Genomic DNA, 25,575 nt, shown 5'->3' with positions numbered 1-25,575 from the left:
CAATACCATAAACCATAACCACAATAATAACAACATTTCCTCAGCCCTCTTCTTGGATCTCTCCAAGGCATTTGATATGGTGAATCACCAGCTACTAATACCCTGAAAACTTTCTGCCTAGACATTACAGTCATCCAATGGTTCCAATCCTATCTGAAAGATAGACAGCAGGCTGTCCTACCCAACACACTTGGTGTACCCCAGGGATCCATACTAGGGCCCCTTCTTTTCTCCATCTTCATTAATGACCTCTATTCTGCTATCCCTAAAGTCAGCTGTGTCCAATACGCTGACGACTTCACCCTGATTTTCTCTGCCACTTCTCCAAATGAACTATAGTCAGCTACACAAACCTCCTTTAACACTATTGAAAACTGTCTTTCTGGTCGTCGTCTGATACTGAATCCCATAAAAAACAAACTGTTGCTATTCTCACCAACACATAGGTGTACAGCATACACTTTTACCATTAAATCTAATAGTGGCACTATAATCTCCCCAGACTCCTCTACAAAACTGTTAGGTGTTTTAATTGATAATAATCTCAAATTTGACTTACATGTTAATCAATCTATTAAGACCATCAATAAAAAACTAGGCTCACTTTACAGAATAAAAGCCTTCTTAACCCCACCCCTCTAGAGCTGCCATAGCACACTCTCACCTACTTTCAGCACTTATGTATACATCCTCAGTAATCTCCAATCTAAATACAACTGTCCTCAGCAAACTATCTGCTATAACCATATAGCCAGATTTGCCACTGGCCTGCCCTACAGGACTCACCATTGTATTAACCTTAACCAGCTTGGGTGGCTAGAACTACCCAGCTTGATCCAGTATAACTTCATGATAACTGCCCATAAGATACTTTACAATCCAGATAATACTCCTGCTCTTACAAATATTATTACCCCCTATCATAATCACTGACCACTGTGATCCTCTAACAAATTACTAGTTCAGACTATCAAAACTAATAACTCAGCCGGTGAACCCCTCTTCGCTAACTCTGTGAGCAGATCCTGGAACTCTCTCCCAACTGAAATTACTTTGCTCAACTCCGGGAGCCAATTCAAGACTAGACTTGAACAACATTTGATACTAAACTGGCTATGTCAATGTAGCAAACCCAACTGACTCTCCATGACAATGAAACTAAAATAGTTATTTTAGCTTACCTGTGGCACTATCCTGACCTTACCTTGTTTTACTCTAATGTGTTTTGGCATGTAACCATTGTAAATATATTATCTGTAACTAACTGTAAGACTTGATAACAGTATTCTTATCTACTTGTATTACTTAACAAAGACATTGTCTCTGATTCTCATTTACCACAGGACTACTACTATTTGCCTAGGTATGTAATCTCTGAAAACTGTATTATGTTCATTACTGTAAATGCTGTATTTTTTCTCTAATTTGGTGATCTTGGAGCTTTTCTCCCCGGGCCTCCGCTGAAAATGGACAGATATCCAGTCGGACTATCCCGGTCAACAAATGTAAAATAAAATAAATAAATAAAAAAAATTTAGTAACCCTGAATAATCAAACCTTATAGTTTTATGACATCACCTGACAATTCTGCCCTTCTTAGCTGGGAGTTTCTGGTTAAAGGCTTATTGTGCCTGCTTATTTGAACTGTTTTTTTTTTTCTGAAATTGGTACGCCTTGTTTGCTGTAGCATAGACAAAATTCAGACCTGCTGAATCTAGCTTTGTTTGTATAACCCAGACCATCTTTTTTGGGAGAAGGTTCCCCTGCACCCTAGTGGCAGGAGTGTGCAGTTAGAACTTGTCTGATCGAAGACTGCTGGAATGGAGCTCAGTTTGTAGCTTTTTATTGGTTAATTTGTTTAAATCAGTTTGTTCATTTGCTACTGTTATATAAAAAAATATATATACACGTTATGCATCTGCATACTAACATTATGCACGTTAGCTAAGGTAAAATTATTCCTGGCGCCATAAAGTCTGCTCTTCAAATTTTCCTTTAGAACTAGCCAGTTTTTTAGTTTTAGCACTCAAATCTGTTTCTTTGAGCTCAGCACTTGTTCAGAACTTGTTGTAAGCACTAAATAAGTTAAAAATTACTACAGCATCAATATTCCTCACTTATCTAGAGGAAAACAGTCTTTAGTACTTAATAAATAAGCACATATCCAGGCATGTCTAAGGGTTAGCCCCCAGTGTTTTTTCCTGTCTACCTGATGAATCTGAGCATCTTGAGACAATGCAGCAATTGCCTCATGTATACAGACAACCCTCTCCTCCTACCACCCAACACTATAACCTGTGAGAGATGCACTTATATAGCCAAACTGGAAGCAAAGCTCTCTTCACCCAAGACTGGACAAGACAGTCAAGAGGAGAAGGTAAGCACTTGCACCACAACACACTCATCACATAGTCCCTCAAAACCTGCACCACCAAAACACACACATATAAACACAAAACACACACCTATATTTGCGAAGATTCTCAATAACAATCTGCTCAAGCAACAGAGATCTCCAAAGCAGAAATGCATGCAACCTCCAACCCCTAACACAATCCAAATGACATGTAGCACACAAACTCAGTGTGCCATTAAACCACAGCCCATAAGGCATAACAACGTACCCAACACTCTAGTCATAGGTGACTCTATAGTTAGGCACACTGATGTTCCACTCACCATGCTAAACAATGAGAAAGTTACTGTCAGCTGCCTAACGGGTGCCAGGATCCACCACCTAACCCATGCACTCAGGTCACTCCACAACAAGTACAAATATGACTCTGTTATTGTCCATGTTGGTGTGAGTGACCTGAGACATAACTCCCTGGACTACATGAAAAGAGACGTGGAGGACCTCTCTGATCTTGTAGCCCAGGCAGGTATGACCCTAGCCCTGAGTAGCATCCTGCCATCACCCAGAATGATACCACAGTACAAGTATAAAATGACTGACTTCAACAATTGTCTAAGCTTCTGGTGTCATTCTAAGGGGATCCAGTATCTGCCTGCCTGGGATGACATGATCGACAGACCACGATGCTTTGCCAGAGATGGCCTGCACCTGTCACCCTTGGGATTCCGGATACTGGTTAAGGCTCTTGCCACCACTATAGTGCCTTTTTTAGGCAAGGTTCAAATGACAAATTCACCACTGTAACAGGTACAAGCAAGCAAAATCTGAGGGTAATGCTACTCAATGCTAGAAGTCTAAACCTCAAAATGCATTTACTCGAGGCACTCTTTAAAATGAAGAACATTGACATATGTGCAGTGACAGAGACCTGGTTCAAGGCTCCGGAGAGCACCCCTGCATTACCAGGCTATAATTCATACCACACCTTTCGGCCACCTAACCTGGACCCAACACACTAAAGGTGGAGGCATGTCCATATTCATTAAGGATATCCACCTCCAGGCTAGTTGCTCAGCATAATTCATCCAAGATTATCCAAGTGCAACTAACTCTGGGCAAGACTGCAATCCAAATTGTTACTTGCTACAGATCCCCCACATGCCCCAGGATTCCAACTCCTCATTTCTTGATACACTGGAAAATATTAGGGTATAACCCAACACCCTAATAATGGGTGATTTCAACTACCCCACCATTAACTGGGAAAACTACTTATGTACCAAATCTTTGGCTCAACGATTTCTGGAATTCATAAATTCCAACGCCTTGGATCAACTTAACCACACCCCCACCAGGGGCAGCAGTATCCTAGACTTGGTCATTACCAACATGGGTGACCAGGGTTTACACCAGAGGTCAATTCCTCTTTGGTCAGATCTGACCACAAGCTAATCAGCCGAGACATCCACATCCCACCCTACCCCCCATTAGGGAAACCACCGTAAAACATTTCTCCAAAGCCAACTTCACGCTTCTTAAGACAGAAGTGGCAAACTTCATAACACCCATGTAAACAGACAATAGAGGTACAACTGCTGAATCCTACACAAATGCACTTTATAAGCACTTACACAAGTGCATGGATCGTGCTATCCCTAACAGAACCAAGACGCTATCCTCCAAAAAATGGAAGCCAATCTTGTGGTCCCCTGCCATAAACAAACTCTACAACAGAAGAATGAAACTGTTGCAAAAAAGAGCTCCCTGGTCAGCCTCAGTAAGAAGCTGAGATCCCTCATTAAATCCTCCAAAGCTAGTTATGAAAACAAAATCGCCACTAATTCTAAAGACAACCACAACGAATTCTATAGGTATGTCAAGAATCTCAATGACAACACTCAATTCTGCTCTGAGTTACAGCACAATGGCACTAAATATACAGAACCAACTGATATTGCCAACATCCTGGCAGATAGATTCAGTGCTAACTTTACCACCCCCACACCCCTAAAGGGGCCATCTCTTTTAAAAGAAGAATGCAAAGTTCCTGTAATCATGACTAAACAGGTAAAAAACACACTCTCCAAAGCCAAGAACACAGCATCCATGGGACCTGACAACATCCCAGGCTGCATTCTACATGAACTACACAATGAACTGGTGCCCCTCCTAAGCACCATGTTCAATCATAGCCTCACCTCAGGCTTTGTGCCCACTGAATGGTGCACAGCGACAGTTATCCCACTCCATAAAGGGGGAGCCACCATGGACCCCAGGAACTACCGACCCATTAGCCTGATGAGCCTGGTCTGCAAGGCCATGGAACGTATCATAATGGAACTTATAAACAAAGACATTGGTAATCTCCAAACTCTGGACCCCACCCAGTTCAGGTTTGTAAAAGGCAGATCATGTCTCCTAAACCTGATTGACTTCTTTGAAGCAGTCACCAAAGCCGTAGATGAGGGTAAGGTGGTTCACACAGCCTATCTAGATCTCGCCAAGGCTTTTGACACCATCCCCCATTCTGGAATTATAGATAAACTCACTAAACTAGGTATAAATCCTTATGTCACAAGATGGGTTGCTAACTGGCTCACTGACAGAACCCACACTGTGAAAGTAGCAGACTCCAAATTCGACTTCAGACCAGTGACAAGTGGAGTACCACAGGGTTCAGTCCTGGGTCCTCTCCTGTTTGGTATCTACTTTTCTGAAGTACAGGCTAACACAGAAGGTCTTTGGCTAATGAAGTTCGCAGATGACTGCAAACTAGGCATAACTGAAACATTTATGATAGCTGTCCTAAACTGATTATTTTATGACATAAACTGACATGTCCAATAAGCCGGAGTGATCAAAATGTATTGTTTTATAACATTACCTCACAAGTTCCCTTATGATAGGTGTCCTAAACTGATTGTTTTATGACATAACCTCACTTGTGCAGTAACCCTGAGTGATCAAACTTTGTTTTATGACATTACCTGACAAGTTCACTTATGATAGCTGTCCTAAACTGATTCTTTTATGGTATTACCTGACACATTCAGTAACTCTGAGTGATTAAACCTTATTGTTTTATGACATTACCTGACAACTCACTTAGGATAGGTTTCCTAACCTGATTCTTTTATAACAAACCTAACATATTTAGTAGCCCTGAATAATCAAACTTTGTTTTATGACATTACCTGACAAGTTCACTAGTTATGTATGTCCTAAACTTATAACATAACCTGACATGTTCAGTAACCCTGAGTGATCAAATCTTATTGATTTATGACATTAGCTGACCAGTTTACTTATGATAGGTATCCTTAACTGATTGTTTTATGACATAACCTTAATTTTTCTGTAACCGTGAGTGATCAAACATTATTGTTTTATGACATTACCTGACAAGTTCACTTAGGATAGGTGTCCTAAACTGATTCTTTTATGCTATTACCTGAGTGATCAAACCTTAATGTTTTATGACAGTATCTGACAATTCACTTATGATAGATGTCCTAAACTGATTGTTTTTTGACATAACCTGGCATGTTCAGTAACCCTGAGTGATCAAACCTTATTGTTTTATGTCATCACCTGACAAGTTCACTGAGTAATCAAACCTCATTGTTTTATAACATTACCCAAGTCCCCTTATGATAGGTGTCCAAAACTGATTCTTTTATATTACTTAATATGTTCAGTAACCCTGAGTTATCAAACCTTAATGTTTTATGACATTACCTGAAAAGCTCACTTATGATTGGTGTCCTAAACTGATTGTTTTATGACATACGTGTCATGTTTAGTAACCATGAGTGATCAGACCTTATTACCTGACAAATTCACTTATGACAGCTGTCCTAAACTGATTGTTTTATGACATATCCTGACATGCTGAGTAACTCTGAGTGATCAAACTTTGTTTTATGACCTTATCCAACAAGTTCTCTTATGATAGAAGTCCTGAACTGAATGTTTTATGACATACGTGTCATGTTCATTAACCGTAAGTGATCAAACCTTATTGTTTTATGACATCACCCAAGTCGTCTTATGATAGGTATCAAAAACTGATTCTTTTGTGACATAATCTAACATATTTAGTAACCCTGAATAATCAAACATTATTGTTTTATGACATCACCTGAAAAGTTCACTTATTTTGTATTTCTTAAACTGATTGTTTTATGACATAACCTCACACGTTCAGTAATCCTGAGTGATCAAATCTTATTGATTTATGACATTACCTGATCAGTTCAGGTAATGTCATAAATCAATAAGATTTGATCACTCAGGGTTACTACCTGACCAGTTCAGTATAACTGCGGTGGTGGTGCTGCGGTAACATTGTTGCCTCACAGTAAGACGTTGTCCTGTTCGATTCTCAGCTAGTGCGTCTTCTGTGTGGAGACAGGCATGAATGGGCATACCTTTGTTGAAGGTTGTGTGTCAGGGCTGGCAACTCAGCATGTAAAAATCTACTGCCAATCATTAGCGGACCGGAGTTCCGCTGTGGCGACCCCTAACCAGGAAAAGCCGAAAGACACAACAACAACAACCTGACCAGTTCACTTATGATAGGTATCCTTAACTGATTGTTTTATGACATAACCTCACATGTTCATTAACCCTGAGTGATCAAACCTTATTGTTGTATGACATTACCTACAAGTTCACTTAGGATAGGTGTCCGAACCAGATTGTTTTATGACATAACCATACAAGTACAGTAACCCTTGAGTGATCAAACCTTATTGTTTTATGACATCACCTGACAAGTTCACTCAGTAATCAAATCTTGTTTTATGACATCACCTGACAAGTTCCCCATGATTGCTGTCCTAAACTAATTGCGTAATGACATTTCCTGACAAGTCTTCTTATGATAGGTTTTCTAAACTGATTGTTTTATGACAAACACTCACATGTTCAGTGACTCTGAGTGATCAAACATTCTTGTTTTATGACATTACCAGACAAGTTCACTTATGATACATGGCCTAAATGGACTGTATGACATACTCTCACATGTCCAGTAACCCTGAGTGATCAAACCTTATTGTTTTATGACACTACCTGACAAGTTCACTTATGATAGGTGTCCTAAACTGATTGTTTTATGGCATATTGGGCGGTGCAGTGGTGCAGCTGTTAGTGTTGTTGCCTGACAGTAAGAGATTCTCTGGTTCAATTGTTGGCTGGAGTGTCTTCTGTTCAGAGTTTGCATGTTCTCCGTCTGTTTACGTTGGTTTTCTCTGGGTACTCCAATTTCTTCCCACAATCCAAAGACATGCGTCTGGAGCATTTCTCCCTGGGCCACTGCTGAAAATAGGCTCTGTCCTAGTTGGACTTTCCCAGTCAACAAAATGATAAATAAATAAAATAAAATAAAATATCCTCACATGTCCAGTAATCCTGAGTGATCAAACCTTATTGTTTTATGACATTACCTGACAGGTAAACTTATGATAGGTGTTCTAAACTGATTGTTTTTTGACATAACATCACTTGCTTAGTAACCTTGAGTAATCCAACCGTATTGATGTGACGTTGTTCCATCTCACTGTTCATTCAACTGCAAAAGCTCAAGGTCTTCAATGAGCTCAAGGCCAACTCCCTATCCCATGATGCACCCTGATCTTCCCCCAGGTCTCATTTGCCGCTGCAACTTGATCATACGTTCACCCGCTTTGGCCAGTGAATAACTTTTCTTCTTTAGAAATTATAGCTGTTATATTAGCTAAAATAGTCATTTAGCATTCCTCATGGGCCTCAAGTAGACTGTCTGATTTGGATGTGGACTGCGTGGTGAAGAAGCTTCTACAGATACCGCCGCTGGCCAAAATTTTATCGGCACCAACCCAGTGGGCTTCGGAGCTGATCTTAGTTCCTCCTACACCTTCTGTCCCTCCTCCAATCTGCATGGATGTTTTGGAGCTGGAGAGGGTGGAAATGATGATTGTGGACCCTTTGGGTTTGACACCTTCTATAGGTTTTTCACCCCCGACTGCCCTGATACCTTCGGCGCCAACCTAGGAATCTCGGGGCCGACACTCACCGGTCAGGTCTGGGGAGGATAGTAATACCAACTTGTCAATGCCGACTTTACCTCTCAGGGCTTCGGCTCGAGTGAGTTTGACCCAGACTTGTGGCTCAGACCCCTCTGTACCAGCGCAGATGATTTCCATCGAATCTTTGGATACCAGGGATTCCTCTCTTGAGGACCGCGGGGCCTTCGAGGCTATGAAGAGGGCTTTGTCTGCCCCGACAACCACTCCATCAGTTCAAGCAACTCCCTCCCTGAAAGCACCAGTGTCTGCTTCTTCATCACACACTCCACTGAAGCGTAGAGATCCTGAGCCTCAGGAAGCTCCACTGGATGAGCCAAGTTCTTCCGAGAGCTCTTCAGAAGCCACCACTGAAGAAGTGCCTAGGAAGAGACTCTGCAAGAGGAAGCATTTGGACTCCCCACAGGAGTCCATCACTTCAGATACTGACTTGGATGAGTCAGAAGGGCTTGCACAGTCCCCCCTCAGAGGATATCTCCTTTACAGATATCTTAGAGATTCTTAAACAGAGGGGTGGCTGGAAATCCTTTAACCCTTCTGATGATGACTCAGTTCTCCTGATGGCTTTTGGGTCTCAACCCTCCACCTTTTGGGTGTCTCCACCCTTCGATGAGTTGCTTGAATTGCTCACTTGAAGGGCGTGGGAGTCCCCAGACACCATAGAGCCTGTCCCCAGGAGGTCTAACAAATTTATAACTAGCCCCAAGACAGACTTTATCTTACTAAAGGAGTGCCTGTTGAAGCCATGGTGGTGGCAGCAGCCACCAAGAAGGAATTATTGAAGACTTGTTCATCTGTTCATCCTCCTAATAGGGAATCTAGGATTATGGACAGATACAGGAAGTGTATGTTTAGTTCAGCGGCCTTTGTCCTTAGATCGCTGAACTACCTCACACATTTTACTAGGTTACAAAGGGATCTCCTGAATGAGCTAGGAGACACCCTACAGGGTTCATTAGCTGCGGGAGTTTCTGACAAGGTAACTTCCCAGCTCTCCACTCTTAATTCGATAGTGAACTCTTCCATGTGTCTGTTGTCATATGCAGCTGATGGTACGAGCAGAGCAGCGGGTACAGGAATCGCTCTCAGGAGACATTCCCAGATGTGCTTATGTTCCTTTGTGGAACCCTTTAAGTCTTCCTTCTTTAACACCCTCTATGATGGTTTGTCCCTTTTCAGACCTAAGGTAAAGGAAACTCTTACCAGGAGTGAAAAGGATGGAAAGACCTTGTCTGCCATCAGAGTACATTTTTCTACCCTGAATAGACCTTACCCCAAAGAGAGGGGATGTGGAAAGATATGGTTCCATAAATCTCAAGAGATCTTTCTAGAACACTCGTGGTGACACCCCCTCCAGAGGCAGAGGAGGGAGTAATAATGGAAGACATCATCCATGTGGCAGAGGAGGTCCACAGAACTATGGTGACAGAGACCAGTTCTTTGGCAAGCCCTATCAGAGCTCCTGAGAGGAGGCTCTCTGGAGGCAGTCAGGGGATGCATATCTTTGTACCTAGACACCTGGCTAAAAATAAAAAGACAGCTGGGTAAAAAGCATAATATCCAGAGGATACTCTATTCCCTTTGCCACTCCACCCCCTCTAGTGAAGAAAATCCCAGACGTTCCATCCAGTCATAGGGACCAACCAGCCTTAGAGGTCCAAAGGTTGCTGGACAAAAGAGTCATCCAGCCAGTCCCAGCAGACCAGAGAGGATCCAGAATTTATTCAAGGTTCTTTTTAGTTTCAAAGAAAACAGGGGACTGGCGATCTATTCTGAACCTAAGCAGACTAAACAAGTCAGTAAAAAAGATGAAGTTTCGGATGGTCACGCTTCAGTCAATACTTACCTTTCTGCGGAAAGACAATTGGATATACACTATAGATCTTCAGCTATAGAGCTACCACATAAAGAAATGGACAAACCATCCAGGGATCATCTACACTTCCAACTGGGAGCTAGCCATTATCAATTTTGCACTCTGACCTTTGGTCTCACTACAGCCCCCAGAGTGTTCACCAAATGTATGACAGTAGTCACCGCTCACCTGATACAGTTGGGATTCCAGGTGTTTCCATATCTAGACGACTGGCTCCTCACTGCCACCACCAAGCATCAACTTCTTCATGTGAGGGACACAATCTTAGACCTATGCCATCAATTGGGGATGACCATCAACTCAGAAAAATCTGTCTTATCGCCATTGCAGCAGACCGTCTTCATAGGAGCAGAAGTAAACACTGTTTTAATGACATTAAGTCTGCCTCCATAAAGAATTTCTCTCTTACGAGAACAAGTATTAGACCTGCTTCAAAGGATAAAAGCTTCAGTCTCAATGGTACTTAAATTGCTAGGATCAAGGGCGGCAGCAATCATTGCCAATCCCCTTGCTCGAATGCACATGCGAATTCTACAATGGCTCCTAATCTCTCAATGGTCCTTTCAGGAACTTCCAATGTCACACCAAATTATCATAATGAATGCGTGCAAGAAGGACCTTCAATGGTGATAGACATCTCAACATGTATCTCGGGGATGTCCATTTGTCCTACCCAATCCCAAAGCCACAATGACCACGGATGCTTCCTTGATTAGGTGGGGGGAGGGGCATTTTCAGGGAAGAACGGCCCAAGGCAAGTGGAAGAAACACAAGGCTCATCTGCATATAAATGTCCTGGAGATGAGAGCGGAATTTCTAATGTTGCAGTCCTTTCAAGACTCTCTACCTCTGGGAACAATTGCAATTCAGACAGACAACATATCAGTGGTCTGATACATCAACAAGCAAGGAATAACCAAATCTTACCCCCTGCGTCGAGATGCCATGAGAGTATGGCAGCAAACAATCTCCTCCCAGCACTTTCTGATAGTAATGCACATCCCAGGGAAATCCAATGTGATAGCAGACAAGCTGAGCAGGGCAATCTTACCGCCTCACGAGTGGTCCCTAAAGCTAGAAGTAGCGGAATGGATATTCTGCAGGTGGGGCCAACCTTGCTGCAATCTTTTTGCAACCCCAACAAACATGAAATGCAGCAGCTTCTTTGCCCTAATTCACCAGCTGGGGGAAGCCCCGAGGGATGCACTGGTGCACAATTGGCCCCTGCATCTCCTTTATGCATTTCCCCCCTTTCCTCTGATTCCCAAGGTATTACAGAAACCAAAACTTCTGGCAAGGACCGTGATACTAATAGCCTCTTACTGGCCTCAGCAAATTTGGTTTCCCATCCTCCAGCCTCATCTCTTGGAAGAACCCTGAATCCTGGACCCAGTTCCGGATCTGCTGACCCATTCATCGGGGCTCTTCATCCTTCTCTTCATTCCCTCAAACTGACAGCTTGGCTGCTCCAATTCCTACAATAGCCAGGATTTACAACCTCTCAACTGAGGCCCAACATATTATAATGTCCTCTCATAAATCATCTACCAGAAAGTTATATCTTAGCAAATGGAAGAGATTTTCCTTATGGGCCTCTCAGAATGATGTTTATCCTTATCTAGCTCTGATTCCATCTATATTGGAATTTCTAACTAAACTTTTCAATGAAGGAGCTGCTGCAGCTACCATTAGAGTTTAATTTGCAGTGATCTCAAACTTTCATCTTGGTTTCCAAGACTCCACTGTTATGTCGCATCAACTTGCTAAAGCCTTTCTTAAAGGTGCCATTCATTTGAGACCACCAATCAGAGCTCCAGTCATGCCATAGAATCTAAATTTTGTTCTCTCCAGAATCATATTACCTTCAGTCAAACCAGCCTTGTCCTGTTCTTTGAAATTCCTTTCATGGATGACTATTTTTCTGATAGCCATTACTCCTGCTAGGAGGATTTCTGAGCTACAAGTCTTGACCATCAAACCTCCTTATCTTATTTTCCATAATGACAGAGTTTCACTCAGAACTAATCCATCCTTCTTACCAAAAGTTTGTTCAGAGACAAATCTTAACCAATCTATTGAGTTGCCAGTCTTCTTTCCTCAATACACAAATAGGATGGAACACATGCTGCACAAACTTGATGTTCATAGACAACTCCGATTTTACCTAAACAGAACACAACAATTCAGGTCAATGCATCAGCTCTTTGTTTCCTTTTCAGAGTTAAAGAAGGGTGCCTCAATGACAAAAGTAACTTTGTCAAGATGGCTATCCGATTGCATTTCTTTCATTTATAATTCACAAAATGCTCCCTTGCAACAAAATGTAAAGGCCCACTCTGCTAGAGCTGTTTCAACCTCATTAGCTTTATCTGCAAGGTTACCATTAGATTCTATTTCTGCAGCAGCTACCTAGTCAAGATCTCATACCTTTATCACTCATTACAAAGTAGATAAGGCCTCCAGGGACAGGACCTCTTTTGGTTTCACAGTTTTGAGGAATATTCTCCCGTGAGTCACCCGAGAAAGATGGTGCTTGGGATTGGGATGCTACCCATCAGAAAGAATGAAAGGCGAGATAGAACAACTTTACATAAAGAAGTTATGTACTCACCATAATGTTCCATGTGAGTTCCACATCTCACCTTCATTCTTACGTCTCACCCTCCAACTTCCATCCAGTCTACTTGAGGTCAGTCTCCTTTCTTATAGGGTGCTTTGTCATTAATCCAACTCTCTGAGTGACATTATTTATATTACTAAGCAGTCAGGCAGCAAACAAGATCTGAGGGAAGATCAGGGCGCATCATGGGATAGGGAGTTGGCCTCAAGCTGATTGAAGACCTTCAGCTTTTGCAGATGGCCGAGTTGGAGCCGAGGATTGGCTCTGAACCCATCAGTAAGAATGAAGGCAAGATGAACAACTCACAGGGAATGTTATGGTGAGTACATAACTTATTTTTTATGACATTACCTGACAAGTTCATTTATGATAGGCATCCTAAACTGATTGTTTTAAGACATAACCTCACATGTTCAGTAATCCTGAGTGATGAAACTGATTGTTTTATGACATTACCCAACAAGTTCACTTATGATATGTGACCTAAACTGATTGTATTATGACATAACTTCAATGTTCAGTAACCCTGAGTGATCAAACCTTATTATTTTAGGACATTATCTGACAAGTTCCCTTATGATAGGTGGACTAAACTGATTGTTATAGGACATATCTGACAAGTTCAGTAACCATGAGTGATCAACCGATATTGTTTTATGATCTTACCTGAAAAGTTCACTTATGATAGGTGACCTTAACTGATTGTTTTATAACATTACCCGTCATGTTGAGTAACCCTGAGTGATCAAACCATATTGTTTTATGACACTGGCTGAGAAGCTTGCTAAGGTTAGGTGTCCTAAACTGATTGCTTTATGATATAACCTCACATGTTTATTAACCCTGAGTGATCAAATCTTATTGTTTTATTACATCACCTGACAAGTTCACTTATAATAGGTGCCCTAAACTGATTGTTTTATGACATACGTGTCATGTTCTGTAAACATGAGTGATCAAACCTTATTGTTTTAAGTCATTACCTGACAAATTCACTTATGCTGTGTGTCCTAAACTGATTTTTTTATGACAACCTCACATGTTCAGTAACCCTGAGTGATCAAATCTTATTGTTTTATGACATTACCTGACGCGTTCACTTATGATAGGTGTCATAAACTGATTGTTTTATGACATAACCTGGCATGTCCAGTAACCCAGAGTGATTACAGCATTACCTGAAAAATTCACTTATGACAGGTGTCCTAAACTGATTGTTTTATGAGATAATCTCACATGTTCATTAACCCTGAGTAATATAACTTTGTTTTATGACCTTACCTAAGAAGTTCACTTATGATAGCTGTCCTAAACTGATGATTTTATGACATAACCTCACATGTTCAGTATCCGTGAGAGATCAAACTTTATTCTTTTATGACATTCACTGACGGGTTCAGTTATGATAGCTTTCCTAAACTGATTCTTTTAGGACATAACCTCACATGTCCAGCAACCCTGAGTGATCAATCTTTATTGTTTTATGACATTACCTGACATGTTCAGTAACCCTGAGTTATCAAACCTTATAGTTTCTTTAAGTTGCCTATCAAATTGATTGTTTTATGACATAACCTCACATGTTCATAAAACCGGAGTAATCAAACATAATTGTTTTATGACCTTACCTGACAAGTTCACTTATGACAGGTGTCCTAAATTGATTGTTTTATAACATACCCTCATATGTTCAGAGACATACCCTCACATGTTCAGTGACCTTGAGTGGTCAGGCATTATTGTTTGATGACATTACCTAACGAGTTCACTTATGATAGGTGTCCTAAACTGATTCTTTTATGTCATAGCTTCACATGTTCAGTATTCCTGAGTGATCAAACCTGCTTTATGTCATAGCCTCACATGTTCAGTATCCCTGAGTGCTCAAACCTTATTGTTTTATCACATTACCTGACAAGTTCACTTATGATAGGTGTCCAAAAATGATTCTTTTATGTTATTACCTGACTTGTTCAGTAACCTTGAGTGATCAAACCTAACTGGTTTATGACATCACCTGACAGGTTCACTTATGATGTGTCGTAATCTGATTTTTTTTTTATGACAATCGCACATGAGCAGTAACCTTGAGTGGTCAACTCTTATTGTTTTAAGACATTACCTGACAAGTTCACTTATGGTAGTTGTCTTACACTGACTGCTTTATGACATAACCTGACATGTTCAGTTACCTGAGTGATTAAACTGTATTATTTTATGACATTACCTGACAAGTTAACTCATGATAGGTCTCCTAAACTGATTGTTCTATGACATTACCTGACATGTGCAGGAACCCCGAGTTATCAAACCATATTGTTTTATGACATTACCTGACAAGTTCACTTATGATAGCTGTTCAAACTGATTGTTTTTTGACATAACCTCACATGTTAAAAAACCCTGAGTGATCAAACCTTATTGTTTAATGACATTACCTGAGAAGTTCACTTATGATAGGTGTCCTAAACTGATGGTGTTATGATATAACCTCACATGTTCAGTATCCGTGAGAGATCAAACCTTATTATTTTATGACATTCACCGATGAGTTCAGTTATAATAGGTGTCCTAAACTGATTGTTCGATGACATTACCTGACATATTCAGTAACCCAGAATAATCAAACTTAATTGTTTTATGACCTTACGTGACAAGTTCACTTATGATAGGTGGCCTAAACTGATTGTTTTCTGTCATAACCTCACATTTTCAGTATCCCTGAGTGATCAAACTTTATTGTTTTATGACATTACCTGACAAGGTCACTCATGAGTGCTATCCTAAACTGATTGTTTTATGACATACCCTCACATGTCCAATAACTCCGAGTGATCAAGTGATCAAACTTTAGTGTTTTATGACATTACCTGACAAGTTCACTTATGATAGGTGTCCTTAACTGGTTGTTTTATGACTTAACCTGACAAGTTCAATAACCATGAGTGATAAAAGCTTATTGTTTTATGACATTACCTGACAAGTTCACTCATGATAGGTGTTTTAAACTGATTTCTCTATGACATTACCTGACATTCAGTAACACTGAGTTATCAGGTCTATATTATAATACCAAATATCCTTTTAAGTGAACACTAAAACACAGACACGTATTGGGCGAACCGTGATTATGTCAAACGTACAAAACTGCGAAATTCAAAAAGTCTAAGTGTCATGGTTGGCCCATCTGCAGTACAGCTCCATAAGGTAAGTGTGTGATAGTTATGGACCTTAGGGTTAGGGTGCGGGTTAAGGTAAGTGCATAGATAGTAATGTATGTAAGTTTTAGTGTAGGGTTAGATGTAGGGTTTTGGTACTTTACTTTAGGTTTAGGAGTAGGGTTTTGGTTAGTGTATGTATGTGGTTTATTTATTTTGTTTGGGTAGGTAGTATGTAGTGGGAGGGAGAGTTGGCCGACTATGGGGATTCGACATTTTGTATTTTGCGGTTTTGTACGTTCTACATAATCGCGTTTCGCACAATACATGTCGGTGTTTTCATGTTCGCTTAAAAGGATTTTCGGTATTATAATATAGACCCGAGTTATCAAACCTTATTATTTTATGACATTACCTGACAAGATTAGTAACCCTGAGTGATGAGCCCTTATTGTTTTATGACACTACTTGACAAGTTCACTTAGGATAAGTGTAATAAACTTATTGTTTTATGACATAATTTCACATTTTTGTTAACCCTGAGTAATCAAACCTTATTGTTTTATGACATCACTTTGCAAGTTCACTTATTATGGGTGTCCTAAACTGATTGTTTTATTACATACCCTTACATGTTCAGCAACCCCGAGTGATTAAACCTTATTTTATTTATGACATCACCTGACAAGTTCACTAATGATAAGTGTCCTAAACTGATTGTTTTATGAAATTACCTGACAAGTTCATTTATGATAGGTGTCCTAAAATAATTCTTTTATGTTATTTCCTGACTTATTCAGTAACTCTGAGTGATCAAACCTTACTGGTTTATGACATCACCTGACAAGTTCACTTATGATGTGTGTCCTAAACTGATTTTTTTTTATGACATAACTTCACATGAGCAGTAACCTTGAGTGGTCAACTCTTATTGTTTTAAGACATTACCTGACAAGTTCCCTTATGGTAGTTGTCTTAAACTGATTGTTTTATGACATATCTGATAAGTTCAGTAACTTTGAGTGATTAAACCTTATTGTGTTATGACATTACCTGAGAAGTTCACTCATGATAGCCGTCCTAAACTGATTGTTCTATGACATTACCTGACATATCCAGTAACCCTGAGTTATCAAACCTTATTGTTTTCTGACATTACCTGACAAGTTCACTTATGATAGGTGTCCTATACTGATTTTTATGACATAACCTCACCTGTCCAGTAACCCTAAGTGACCAATCCTTATTGTTTCATTACATTATCTGACAAGGTCACTTATTATTGGTGTCCTAAATTTATTGTTTTATGACATAATCTTATGTTCAGTGGTCCTCAGTGATCAAACTTTATTTTTTACGACATGATCTGAGAAGTTCACTTATGATAGGTATCCTAAACTGATTGTTTTATAACAAAACCTTACATGTTCAGTAACCCTGATTAATCAAACCTTATTTATGACATTACCTGACAAGTTAACTTATGATAGGTGCCCTTAACTGATTGTTTTATGACATACCCTCACATGTCCAGTAACTCTGAGTGATCAGAGGTGTTTCCCACTTTTCCTATGACTAGTCTAGTCCAGATACAGATTTGCTGTATCCAGGACTGTTTGTAAGCTTCTGAGCCCCCCAAGGCTTTCTGTGTTGGAGGGAAGCCTTCTAGCTTGTCAGTGAGAGTGGTAAGCACAAGGTAGCCTATCTACCACAAGAGGAGTGGTTTCTGGCCTAGAAATTGTAGTTTATTGGCCATTTGGGCAGTTTTTCCATCTCTTTCAACTTTCTTGTCTAAAAGCCCCCGTTTGTTCTTTTCCCACCTTTCCTGTAACTAGTCTAGTCAAGATACAGATTTGCAGTATCCAGAACTGTATTTAAGCTTCTGAGACCCTCAAGCCTTTCTCTGCTGGAGGGAAGCCTATCAGTGGGAGTGGTTAGCACTAGGTAGCCTATCTACCACAAGAGGAGTGGTTTCTAGCCCAGAAATTGTAGTTTATTTGCTGTTTGAGTAGTTCTTCCACTTCTATCAACTTTTTGTTTTAAAAGCCCATGTTTGCACTTGTTTCCCAGCTTTCCCTTAGCTAGTTGAGTCCAAATACAGATTGCTGTATCCAGGAATGTTTGTAAGCTTCTGTGTGGTGCCAAAGTCTGCTCTTCAATTTTTCCTTTAGATCTGCTAGTTCTCTCCTCTCCTGCACGTTTACTAGCTTATTAGTCTAGCACTTTACCATACGAGACTTCTTGTAGCAATTATTGTAGCACACAAAAGTGCTACCAGCACTAAACATTCTACAAAGAAACAGCTCCAGTACTTATTATTAATGCTCATCCCTCCAGGCATGTCTAAAGGTCAGTTCCCTGTGCTTTCTCCTATTAATCTGGTGAACTTGGGTATCCTGAAGCAATGTAGCAACTGCCTCATGTACACCAACAACTCTTTCCTCTTACCTCTCAGCACTCAGACTTGTGAGAGATGCACTTCTATATCCAAATTGGAAGCCACGCACTCTCTAGCCAAGACCTGAATAGCTGGTCAATAGGCGAAGGTCAACACTTGCACCACACCACATGGAGCACATAGCTCTCTAGAACACACACCAGCACAGCCTTCACATAATAACATAAACCACACACCCACCATTGCGGAGGCTCTTAATAAAAATCTACTCAAACAGCAGAGACCTCCAAGGCATAAATGCAGTCTACCACCACAACACACACTAATCATGAGACACATAACTCTCCTAAACAGTGTTCCACTCAATCAAAGCCCCTAAAGCAAAACAGCATGCCCAACACACTAGTCATAGGTGGCTCAATAGTGAAGCACACTGATGTCCCACTCACTAGGCTGAATAAGGAGAAAGTAACAGACAGCTGCTTGTCAGGTGTCAGGATCCACCACATAATTCCCACACTCAGTTCCCTCAACAACAGGTACAAATATGACTGTCATTGTACATGTGGGTGTGAATGACCTGAGATGTACCTCCTGGACTACATGAAAAGAGACATGGAGGAGCTCTCAGATTATGTAGTTCAGGCAAGTATGATCCTAGCCTTGAGTAGCATCCTACCATCACCCAGAATGCAGTGCAAATAGAAAGCTCATCTATTATTTTCCCCAATATCTAACCTTATATGAGCTGAATAAGCATACTGAGTTACATAGAATGCTCATATGTTACTGTCTATGTTAATAAGCCGAACTAAGTGTACTGAATTTTGCTGTCTGTTGTAAAAGGTCTGCAATATAATTAGAGTGCTAGTGTATCCCGTCTGTGTTAGGTACAGCAATACAAGCAGAAATATGTTAAAGTAAAAGTTGATAAACAGAGACAAAGCAATGTAAGGTTTTGTATTCCTCCTAAACTACCTTTATTTACAGAAGGAATAGTCAATGCATTATCTTAACTGAAGTGTATTCCACTTATGAAGGGTGTTTTGTTGATTACTTCTAACTTGGGCTGTGTTCTGTTCACTGAAATAGTATTGTATTAGTAAATGGAAAGTATTAAAACTTAAGAGGTCTTTACCTAATCTTAAAAATAACTATACTTTCCCTCTCCTTCCTAGGTACTACTCCCGCTCTCTTTCAGCCAACCCTAGCCCACCCCATTGAAAGGCTTGCAATACTAAGAGACTGCTACATTATAATTACTTAATCCTAGTAGCAGTCCTAAACTGTAATTCGACATACAAGTGTTTTTTTTTCTAACAGGGAAACGAGGTTAATATAATTTTTATCTTTTCCTACCTAATCAATGATACAAATTTGCTATAGCCACCCCAGGGAACCCGCAGCACTAGCAAGAAATGCATAGGTCTCCATAGGTATTTCTTTAATAGCCAGAATAGAGTAAGGAAAACAATTTGGTTAAAGAAAACTATAATTCTTACTCTAGCAAACTGCATGCCTGTTCTTCCATGAACAGCACATACAGATTGGCTCTGTAGTAGCGTGGTCAGGTTGGGCCCCACTCACTCTATTCCCCTACCCTACCATCAATTCCGACCCACCCCCACATCATTTACATTTATTCATATTCATTGTCACCTGACTACTTTTCTGCCCCAATCACCTACCTCTATGTAATTACCACACCTCCTAAGTAAATCCCTACCCCATAGTTTCTTCTTGTGATTCAAGCCACACACTCACACCTGCCCCTATAACTAGGCCTGTACACCATCTTTATCCTATTATTCCCTAACATGCAAATCCTTATCTCATTGACCCTACTAGCCCTCACTTCCTTACCCCATATTACATCCATACAGCCATTCCCATAGACAATACCTCCTACCATACAACACATGCTAATATCCATATAAATATTACAATCTGTTCCACATTATTTAATGATAGCATTATTCTATACACTAACAAGACCCATCTACCAACTATGAACAACAGAAAAACACCATATATATCCTACACAAACTTAGCAAACACTATTAAACACATTCTAATTCTCAGCACAATACCCCTTATCACAGGTGACATACACCCACACCCAGGACCTTGTTTCACTGCTCTTCCAAAAAACATTCAATATGACCTACTGATCATCAATGTTAACACCAGAAGTATTTCTAACAAACTGCCTGACCTACATGCATTAATAACCGATTACTCCCAGATTTACTTACTATTACAGAGACCTGGCTAAAACCAATTACCCCAAGCAATGAATTCCTCCCGCCAGGATACAATATCTCAAGGTTAGACAGAACTGGTAGGAAGGGAGGTGAAGTTGCTATTTTATTCAAAAATACACAAACTCCAGCCATTTCAAACCCCTACACCCATATTTCAGAATTCCAAAACCATAGGTTTTGTCCTATCATTAAATAATGAAAAAAAATCAACATTCTCTGTAGCTATATCCTTCCAGGAAATAACTCTCTTACCATAGAAGAAATCCTTCAATGCCTTAGTCATAATCTTCTTCAAGAAACACTTCTACTAGGTGACCTAAATACTGACCGACTAGCCTGTAACTTCAGCAACTCCACCAACCAAATAAACCTCTATGGATTTACCCAACTAATTCAAGAACTCATCAGAATAGACAAAAAATTCCAAAAACAATCTATTATTGACTGGACATTAGTAAACGGCCCCAAACATCACTACCATACAGGACGCCTACAAGATGGACATAGTGATCATCTCCCTACTTTCCTCCTAAGGAAATGTACCAATATTCCAAAGTCCATAATCTATAGACAAATCAGAAACAACCAAAATTTAAACATACAGGACAAAAACAAGATTTTAAAACAATTCAACTGGGAACCTCTACAAACCTTAGACCTAGACCAGGCAGTAGATTACTTCAACAATATGTTCACCAGAGTTGTAAATTCAATCGCACCAATCAGGAAAATTAGAGCCAAAGCAAATTATGCTCCATGGCTAAGTAGAGACACAAGAGCCTTACTAAAGTCTAGATTCAAGCATTGAAGCAATGGAAAAAACACAGCTCCAACCATGCCAAACAAAACTATAAACAACTTAGGAATCTAGCCAAAAAACAAAGCAAACTAGATAAACAAAATTACTTCCTAGGTCTCCAAAACAAACATTCAAAAAGCCCCCAAAACTTCTGGCACACTATCAACTCTTTGTTAAAACCTGGTAAATAACCACCCCTGCCCCTACCTCCCCCAATAATGATAATAAATACATACCTTCCCAACTTAAACATCTCTTTATAAACTCAATCCAAACACTGCCCACCCAGCTATCCAAAACTAAAGACCTACCCACCACTACTAAAGATAACTCTCGATGTAACTCTACCAAACTCCCAAATAACATACCCTCCATTACTCTCTCACTTGTTCCTATGTCTAAAATTAAAAAAAATCCTCCTTAACTTGAAACCTACCACTCTTGCAGCAGACGGTATGCCAGCTAACTTCTTGAAAATAACAGCCAACTCCTTATCTTACCCAGTCTCAATCCTTATCAACCGGTTTATTCAAGAACCCTATGTACCTCAAACATGGAAAATCTCATACATTATACCTCTCCACAAAGGTGGAAATTCCCATGATTTCTCCAATTACTTTCCAGTAGCCATACTTTCTCCTTTATCTAAGCTTTTCGAGAAATGTATTCACTTGCAGGTTATGCAATTCTTGAGCTCAGATAATCTTCTCTCCTCCACTCAACATGGCTTCGGCCCACACCATACACAACTATTGTTCTTCTCTCTTTTACCAATCAGATCAATCATTGCAGAAATAATAATAACTTTGTATTTGCTATCTTTTTAGACCTCTCCAAAGCATTCGACATGGTCTCACACCCCAAACTATTAATCACTCTTTACTCCCTATTCTTTGCCTCCCCTACTATCCCCTGGTTCACAAGCTATCTGACAGACAGCAAGCTGAAGTATATCCTCTTCTCCCCACCTCTATAAGTGTACCTCAAGGCAAAATACTGGGCCCACTACTTTTCTCTATTTTTTACAAATAATCTACATACCTCCTCCAAACAAGCCACACTAATACATTATGCAGATGATTCAACACTTATCTGCTCAGCCCCATCTCTTACCACCCTACAGCAACTGGCCCAAGAATCCTTCTCTGCTGTTTAAGGTTGGATCACTGACATCCAACTAATTCTCATCCCCAATAAAACTAAATTACTCTTGTTTGTCCCTAATAAATCTTAATCTACTCCCCTAACTTTCTCTATCTCATCCAAAAATGGTACTGTCATTTCTCCTTCAACCCATACAAAATCCATGGGGGTAGAAATAGACAAAAATCTATTCTTTGATATTCATATAACACAAACTATGCAAAAGGTCCACAAAAATGGGTACTCTCTATAGACACAAGAATGTTCTCATAGATAAAGTAAGAATCACCCTAGCCCAAACTCACCTTTTGTCCACACTTATGTATGCAGCACCAATCCTGACACATATTAGAAAAACAGATCTTGACAAAACTGAGTCATGTTATAACAAAGTTGCCAAATTTGCTAACAACTCTTCCTTTAGAACCCATCACTGCCAGGTACTAAGGGAAATTCAATGGCTTGAATTCCCTCAGTTACTAACCTTCCAACAGCTTACTTGTACCTTTAACATCCTGAACTACCCAGCTAAAACTCGAGCACTGAAACAACTGCTCTCCCACTACTCTACTAGTCATCCTCTTCTCTCTTCTAATAAACCTCTCCTCAGTATAACTACTGCCAACAATACTGCTGGCAAAGCTCTATACTCCTATACCATAGCCAAAATATGGAATAACATCCCCCCACCATAACGTCTACCATAACTATCACACAATTCAAAGAACTACTCAAATCACATCACAGGAAAACCTGGATTTGCCCATGTATTACATAACAATCTCTTTTCTACTTATTCCACACTATCTCCTATTCTACCTAACTTTAACTTAATGTTTAATATTATCTCAGATCTATAAATCTGTACCCATTTAAATAGGTTAGCACAACATTCATACTGGCACACCTCTCTATTTTTTTACATTGTCTGTAATGTATCTAATGATGGAAATTCTCTTCAATGATAGTTTGAGCTATGTATATCTAATGTGTATGTCACTACCTTGGATAACTATTATATCTTTGCTGTCTGTAATTGCAGAGATTTTCTCCCCAGGCATCCACTGAAAATGGACCTGGTCCAGTCGGGTTACCCTGGTTAACAAATGTAAAATAAAATAAATAATAAAATAAAAATGATACCACAGTACAAGCAGAAAATGATTGATTTCAACAACTGGCTAAGTTTCTGGTGTCATTCTATGGGAATCCAGTATCTGTCTGCCTGGGATGACATGACTGACAGACCTCGGTGCTTTGCCAGAGATGGCCTGCATCTGTCACCCCTGGGCTACTGTATACTGGCCAAGGATCTTGCCAACCCTATAGTTCCTTTTTAGACAGTGTTCCAAAGACCAAATTACCACTGTAACAGCTACAAACAAATGCAATCTGAGGGACATGTTGCTCAATGCTAGAAGTTGAAATTTCAAAATGCACTTGCTCGAAGTACTCTTTAAAATGAACATCAACATTTGTGCTGTAACAGAGACATGGTTCAAGGCAGCAGAAAGCACCCCTGCACTACCAGGCTATAACTCATTCCACACCTTTTGGCCCCAGAACTTGGACTGAAGCTCCAAATGTGGTGGTGTTTCCATATTCATAAAGAAAGTGCACACCTCCAGACTGGTAGCCCAACATAATGCATCTGAGATACTTCAGGTGCAGTTAACATTAGGTAAGACAGAGATTCAGGTCATAGCCTGCTATAGGGCCCCAACCATGTCCCAAGACTCACACTCCACATTCCAAAGCACCTTGGAGAATATTAGTATCCAAACTAACACTCTCATACTGGGAGACTTCAAATACCTCCCCATTAACTGGGAAAACTAATCATGTACCAATACACTTGCCCAACATTTCCTGGAATTCATTAATTCAAATGCCCTGGACGAGCTCGTTCTTACCCCCACTAGAGGTAGCAACAACCTTGACCTGGTCATTACTAAAATGGGTGACTGTTGATCTACACCAATTGTCAACTCCTACCTGGTTAGATCCGACACCAAACTAATCACCTTGGAAATCCACATCCCTCCCTCCCACCCCACCCCCACACCACAAAGGTAACCACCATGAAAAACTTATTCAAAGCTAACTTTGGGCTCCTAAAAACAGAGGTGGCTAACTTCACGGCACCCATGCAAATGGAGAATAGCTGCATGACTGCCGAATCATACACCAATGCACTGTACAAACACGGACACAAATGCATGGATCTCGCCATACCCAACAGAACCAAGATGTTCTCCTCCAAAAAAAGGTAGCAAATCTGGTGGTCCCCTGCCATAAACAAACTCTACAACAGAAGGAGGAAACTGATGAAGAATAAGGTGAAGTCCCAAGACTGGAAAAACTGCCTTATCAGCCTCAACAAAAAGTTGAGATCCCTAATCAAATCCTCTAAAGCTAGCTATGAAAACAGAATTGCAGCAGATAGTAAAGACAACCACAAGCTCTTCTATAGTTATGCAAAGAATCTCCACGGCAATACCCAGATTTGCTCTGAGCTACTGCACAATAGCACCTCCTATACTGAGCCAACAGATATTGCTAATATACTGGCCGACAGATTCAGTATAACTTCACCCCTTTCTCCCCTCAAAAGGACCAGTTTCAATACCAGGATATTGGTAGGCACCCAGTATTACTGCTGCCCAGGTTAAAATAGCACTGTCCAAAGCCAAGAATACAGCTTCTATGGGACATGACAATATCTCTGCTATGTTCTACATTAACTACAGTGTGAACTGGCATCTCACCTGTCTGCCCTGTTCAATCACAGCCTCACCTCAGGCTTTGTCCCTACCAAATGGCACACTGCAACAGTCATCCCTCTCCACAAAGGAGGAGTGACTCCAGACCCTGGGAACTATCGCCCCATTAG

This window comes from Protopterus annectens, chromosome 15.part0 (assembly GCF_019279795.1).
Source record: "Protopterus annectens isolate FY-2018-M chromosome 15.part0, PAN1.0, whole genome shotgun sequence".
Taxonomy (NCBI): domain Eukaryota; kingdom Metazoa; phylum Chordata; order Ceratodontiformes; family Protopteridae; genus Protopterus; species Protopterus annectens.
Note: the sequence above shows the minus strand (reverse complement) of the source record.